This window comes from Pteropus alecto, unplaced genomic scaffold, assembly GCF_000325575.1.
Source record: "Pteropus alecto unplaced genomic scaffold, ASM32557v1 scaffold396, whole genome shotgun sequence".
NCBI classification, from domain to species: domain Eukaryota; kingdom Metazoa; phylum Chordata; class Mammalia; order Chiroptera; family Pteropodidae; genus Pteropus; species Pteropus alecto.
Window position 1 is genome coordinate 56,392 of NW_006438082.1, and position 6,068 is coordinate 62,459.

Here is a 6,068-nt window from a genome sequence, read left to right on the forward strand (position 1 = left end):
TTCTGCGGAATGTTCTCCTGCCCCCTGCTGCTCATTCTTCAGGTTTCAGATTCAAGGTCACCTGCTCAGAGCACCTTCCCTGAACCCCACCCTGTTAATTTCTGACTTGTTCGTTCACTTTGGAGCACTTCTCCGAGTTCATGGTTTTCTAAAGTGTGAGTGGAATCTTCCATTAACTCTCACATCCTGCGTCCATCCCCTGAGCTGTCCATGTTCCCCAGGACCCAGCCTGGTGTGGATCAGGCCTCAACACCCGTGGGCAGAGTAAGGGAAGGGACGGCTTGTGAAGGTTAAGTGAGGCGAGTTGCAGCAAAGTGCCCATCATGGCATCTGCTACAAAGTGCTTTCGGCATTTCCTTGAGCCATGAGATCTGAACAGAATGTAAGTTTCAGAAAGTTAGTAACCAAAGCAGAGAAGTTGAGAGCGTTTCCTGACAGGCTGGCTTTAACCACTTGACCTTGTGGCCATAGAGGTGGCCCCCAGGCCTTCCTGGGTGACCCTGGCCTGAATCACAGGCTCTAAGTAAGAACACGTGTTTCCATCAGCCAAGCTGCCAATCAAGGCTAGATCTTTTCACCACTGGCCACCCTCCCAGCCCTTGCCCTTGGAGCTACACTCACTGACTTAGGGCCAGTTGTCAACCTCAAGGCCTCAGGGCTCTGAAATAGAAGCTTCTGGAAATAGCACCTTCAGGTGGAAGAAGGGTCAGCTGGGCTCTGAGGGGCCCCCAAGGAAGGTTCTCAGGCCAGCGGGTGGCCCGTGAAGTCACATGCAATAACCACTGGAGGAGGGTGCATGTCACAGGAAGGGCCCTCAGCTGAAAGTCTGAGTCTGGGGTCTCAAATGTGGGCAGAGGCTAGAGCACTGGTGGCCTGTAGGGGGTGCCGGCATGTTGGGTTGTTTGATTCTTTTGACAAAATATATCAGCTAGTCTCTGTGGGCCACCTTCTTTCCAGCTAGGGCACTCAGCGACATAAATAGAAGGCGGCCACACTTGTCACTACTTCTCTGCCCCCAGGGGTCCTCTGAGAGACTCCATCATCTGCCTTCCCCTGGGAGAGGGACTTGAAACTAGCCATCAAGGCTTCAAGAAGGACCCAGGGCCCCAGGAACCCCGAGGAGGTCCCTCTCACAGTCCCTCTTTCCTAGGTGCTACAGCATGGGGATCGTGGTACCCTCTACATTTCACTTAATCTTTAGGTAGTGTGCTTTTGAGCAACATGTCATGTTTTAGGCACCAGAGAAATGGCTACCCTTCAACCCACATGTTCTAACTTGAATCAGGGCCAGGGGAGGCCCACCCTGACATTTGTGGGTTGTCCTGGGCATGCATTTTTGAGGGCCCACTGACTCAACAGGGTTGCCTGAGCATTCTAGTGTCTACAATGGATGAGGAGAGCCACCCAGGACCTGGTATTACACCTCATTTTTCTTTTGGTACTCTTTAAAAAGAAATGTCCCTGCTCAGAGACCCCATTACCCAAGTTCAAATGCCTGGAGCTGCCTTGGGGCAGATGCCAGAAGTGACGTGGAATTGTCATCCTGAGTTCTGATATCAACAACAACAATAAGAATGTGCGAAGTCTGCCCCCTCTCCCCACCAGCTTCCCTAGTATGCAGCACGCTCACACATACTAACCCCAGGCCCCAGGCCCGTCCCTTCACGTGGCCGGGCTCATGCGTAGGTGGCCCTCTCTGGCGTACCCTCTTGCCCTCCTTCTTGCCCATGTTCTCTTTCTGCCCCTTTTCCCCCTGGGGTCGACAGTGGGGCCTCCTCAATGGGGTTCGGGGAAATCCAGAGGAGACCATTCTAAGTGATGTTTGCCTTCACGAAGATCTCATCCTCACAAGCTTGCAGGGCTCGCCAGCTCCTCCCTCCTGTCATCCAAGCAGGTGACCTTGGGGAAGGGGCGTAAGCCGGCACTGTGCTCAGACACGGACCGTACCATGGCCTTAGGCCCATGCTTACCGATATAGAAAAGGTGCTGCCACGTCTCTCTGCTTTCAGGTGTCAGAGAGGAGAGGCATGGGCTAGGGGGTGACTGACAATTTTCCTTAGGCCAAGAAATTGGGAAGACTATCAAATTTTAAGCTACAGGGTTTTGTTGTAGAACCACCGTTCGTCAAAGCTCATTGGTCTGAAACCCACAAAGGTCAGGTGCCTGCCTTGGTGTCAACAATGAGCTGGCGGCAGAGTTCATCAGATCCTTAGCTTGACTTGAAGCAGCACAGGGTCTCTTTACAAAGAGCAAGGTGATTCGGATGGGTTTGCAGACCCAGCTAAATCCGTGAAGCCAGGTCAGAATGGCTCCTGTTGTGACATATTGGTTTACTGGGGGCACCATCTACCTGGCTAGCTCTGTCTGGCAAATTATTTATATTGAACTGACAAGGGACTCTGTGCCTTTTAAGGACATAGATTCTACAATCCACTAGAGCGAAGCATATTTCATGGAGCAAAATTGCCATGCCCCTCCGTCAAGGAAGGTGAGCTGTTCAGGCTGCGCACGAGTGCTCAGCATGTGCTTTTCCTCACAAATCCCATCTCTCATGTCAGATGAGTAGTCTCCTGTTGCCGTGGTGAATTGGTATTATACTGTGACCTTGATTTCGAGCAGAAATGTACGTTGCCTTGACCATGATTACGCAAAACACGTTGTCTAGGAAACAGCACAGTTCCAAGAACAGGAAGAGCTAGATCATCCTCGGCTTTGCCTGGAAGCCTCACAGGCTTACCTTGTACCCAGCAGGGTCTCAGCTTTCCTCAGGGGCCTCTCGGCTTAGGCTTTATGTTTATGTGTGTGGTACAGGAGAGGGGGAGAGACAGAGACGGGCAGAAAGGGAGAGAATGCTAGCATCCTTCTGTTCTCATAGGGAAGCTTCAAGCCCAGACAAGTTTCTGCAGCTGTTGTTTAGAAGTGGAGGCCTCCCATCTTTTACTGGGAGACTGCTGGGGAGGGGACAACACTCTGGCCTCCTGCCCAGTCCCTATCACCCAATGTAGTTCCACAGCTGGGAGAAGGCCCACGGTCTCTAGGAAATGGCGGTTTTCCATAGAGAGTGCTTGACTCTGTCTATGAGGTCTCCGCCATTTTCTCTTTCTCACATGCACACCCCCCACCAAGTGCAGATTGACACAAGAGTAGCTTGTTGGGACTCCAGTCTGTTTTTTCCCCCACATAATCGTACGTGCCCTCAGAGCTGGCTTCCCAGGCCAGTGTGAAAGCAGCCTTGACCTAGAAGGCGCCTGCAAAGAGAGGTCCTACGAGCCTGCGTCCCCAGGTGCCAGAGTGGTGAGGAGACAGTTTCCAACGTGCAGACTGAGTGAGGCCAGGCAGAGGCTGCCTGTGCTTGCATTGTTTGACTTCCGGTCCAATGGCTTCCTCGTCCCCCTAGACGAGAGCCCTCTCACAACCTGAGAATAGCTCGGTCCAGCCCCAGATGGACACACCTGCTGATCAGCAACTCCATCCAGTTGCCCAGGCTGAAAACCTGCACATCACCCTTGACTCCGCTCCCTTTCTCGACCACAAGCTCGCACTCCTCGCTAGTCTATCAGGAACTCTCGTTATCTCAACCCCTCGGCGTGCCTTGAGTCCAGCCATCCACCCCCTCTCCATCCTCCCTGCCTCACTCTATCGACAACTACACACAGGAGGAGTACAGCACCCATTGTTAACCTCGCCCCAGACCTAGGTGCAAGAAGATAGAAGGACGGACAGATGCAAAAATGGGTAGGTGAGACAAAACTATTCCCCGCAAATGGGATCATCTTGTATACTCATGAAAGAAGCCAGACTCAAAAGGCACAGAGTGTATCAGTCCATCCATATGAAATGCTCAGAATGGGAAAATCCAGAGAGACAGGAAGATCAGTCGTTGCTAGGGGCTAGGGGAGAAGGGATGGGGAGTAACTATACATGGAGTCTCTCTTGGGAGCAATGAAAATATTTCGAGAGTAGATAGTAGATAGTTCTAATGGCTTGTAACTTGGTGAATATACCAAATACACTGAATTGTACACCAAAAGGGTAAATTTTATGGTACGCGTGTTTTATTTCAGAAAGAAATGGGGTCATTATGTATACATTGCATTTATTACCTGAAGTGTTACACTCATTTTTTTTTTTTTGGTTTCGACAAAGAAAAAGAAATGGAAAGAAAACTTGAAGAATTGTTGATTTGTGATAAATGTTTCTTCACAAGAAGTATTAGTTCCTAAAAGATACCACAAAAGTTAAGAATGAAACTATGAAAAATGCTTTCATCTCAGTAATTTTTTTAAATTTTTCTCTTCCCATTCTTTTGAGTTCTGCTACCCTCCTTTCATTTCCTTCTGTTTTTTTTTATAATCTCTCTTTTGAACCTTTTCTCTTCTTTAAATTCTTTTTTTGTTATAAAACATCATGTTTTCCAGAATTTCCTTGCATCTGCGGAGGGGTTTTGGGGGGTTTTCTTGTCTGTTGCCTTCCTGTATTTTTGTGTAATTCCCCTTGCGACGTGCTTTTCATCTGCTGTTTGCTTCTGTTCTTTTCTTCCTCATATTATTTTTGCGATTGTTGCCATTTTATGTGTAGGACCCACGTTGGGTTGTGAACATGCTTGATTTTGCCAACATGTCCACATTATCTGACTGGATCTCCACAGTGACATTCCACCACTCCTGTGGCTTGTGGCCCTAAGTTTCATTAATTGAACCAGAGATTTGTTTTCTAGTTTTCTCTGACTTTCTGGACTATGACCCTTGACTTTGGGGCAGTCTGATTCCTATTGCAGTTCTAAGGAGGCATGGCTGGCCTGGCTGGCTCCCTACCCCAGGGCAGACAGAGAGCTGGAAAGCTTCCTAATTTGTGGTTTGGGGTTCTTGCCATTTCCAATACTATTTTTCTCTTTGAAGCTGTGTGTGAAGCCAGGCCAGCCCATCATTTTTCTCTACAAGTGGAGAGGAAAAAGAGCTCGAAGCCTGGAAGGAATTTCCTCTCTTCAGCTGGTATCTTTTGCAGGCAGCTAAGGTTTAAGAATGAACACAGAGCACCGCAGCTCTACCTGCTCCCAGGCAGAGCCAGTCACTGGGGGTCTCGGAGCTTAAAGGCCACCCCAGGGTAGGGCTGGGCTAGAAAAGCCTAGCCCATGTGAGCTGAGAGCAGCTCTGTGGGGAGGAAGACAGGAGGGAATTTCCGTCAGTGAGTCCTGTCTCTGCTGGACATCATACTTGTAAGGTCACATCCAATGTGTCAGTTAAATGTCACAACAAGGCTTTGGGAGACATGTCAAGGCTGGGAGCCAGCCCTCAGTGGGCTGCCTCTCAGGGACTTCACGAGTGTGCTGAAGACGGAACAGAGAAGGAGGTCCCATCCCCCAACGAGGCTGGACATGACCAATGGGTCATGCTTCAGCCACTGGTTCTGGCAGCTTTAGCGGGCATGATGAGCCTTTCTGGGTAGTCCCAAGTCTGAGCTATTCCTTACACTGCGACCCAGGACATTAGATTGGGGACCTTCTCACCTACTTGGGAAGAAGTTCAAGAGAAGTGACCTGATGTAATTCCTGAAAGGCAAAGGCAATCAGGGTTGCAAGGCAGGAGGACAGAACAAAGCAAGCAGTGGTGACGAGGAGACAGCAGCCCCAGGCCGGGGGCAGCCAAGGCGGGGTGGCTCAGGCCGGGAGAATCGTATAGGAGTAGGTGAGGGCTCTGCTCTCCAGGCACAGGCCACGGTGTGCCTGTTAGTTAAGGTTCCTTCAAAAGCAGAACCTACTCCCTGAGCGATACAGGCAGTGCACCATGGGAATGGCACCTTGCAGTCAGTCGAGGGAACTGCTGCTTCTGGGCCTGCAGTCAGCAGGGCTGGCGCAAGGGAAGCAAAGATGGCTGAGAAGTGGAGCAGTGGGTTAAGGACAAACTGGAAGCCACATCTGTGTCCCACCACCTAAAACCAGGATGATGCAGGTGGCCTACAGGTGTGTCAGTCGCCACGAAGCTGCACTGGGCCCAGCCCTTGGAGAAATAGAAGGAAGTGATTTGGCGACTATAGCATGTCAAGACAACAGAGCTGACCTTCTGAACATA